The sequence below is a fragment of the Cariama cristata genome, unplaced genomic scaffold (assembly GCF_000690535.1).
Source record: "Cariama cristata isolate BGI_N322 unplaced genomic scaffold, ASM69053v1 scaffold33761, whole genome shotgun sequence".
In the NCBI taxonomy this organism is placed as follows: Eukaryota; Metazoa; Chordata; class Aves; order Cariamiformes; family Cariamidae; genus Cariama; species Cariama cristata.
The window spans coordinates 4,295-5,148 of NW_009601583.1; positions in this window are offsets into that span (position 1 = coordinate 4,295).

The window sequence follows — 854 nt, forward strand, 5'->3', positions numbered from 1 at the left end:
CATATGCATATTGGTTTTTGACAATTCAGAGGCATGATAAACCCCCTCGGACAAGGTCTGTGTGTACTCAGGCTGCCTGGTGATAATCTCTCAGCATCACTTCACAACTGCTGTCGATGGCCCCATGGCTAAGAGGGATGCCTTCATCTACTAAAATATACGAATACATAAAGGAAGGCAGGAATTCTTTTTAAAATATTGATAACTTTTCTCAGAAGCGGGTCCCCTATTAACTTCCACGATGAACTTTTTTTCTTCAATATTATTTTTTCCTGTTGAGATTTGGGGTCAAAACCCTTGGCAGGCTGCGTACCGCCACTGCAGCCGTTGCATCCCGCTGGGATATGGGCAGCACTTAGGACCAGCTGAACACGACCAACCGGTAATTTCCCCTTCTGAAGTCACTCTGCCTTTATCTGGCAGCGAACTCACCAAAGACCTACCTGATCCCATATTCACAGCTTACCTAAACATCACCAGCTGCCCAGCTTTTCAGCAGAATTTGTGTCTAGGTGGACCAAAGCAGCATTTTCTGACAGGTGTCTTAAGGTAGTTTCAAAAATAGGGAAAATGTCATCAGCTTGAAATATTGTGAAGTCTGCCAGATTGGGTCTCTGTTACCGTTTTTAATCGCTGTCCTTAGTCTGTTCATTAAATCTTAGTCACTCAGGAATACATAAAAACACAATCTGTGCTCAAGTGTGCAACAATGCCAAAAATCCTCTAATGAATTTTAATTTAAAGGAAAGTAGAAAACAAAACCTACCAAAACAACAACAACAAAAAAAGCTATTGAGAGCCTGTGTGGCTTCTTTCCCTCAGACACCTGGCAGTTCTTTGCCTCTCGCTCCCCA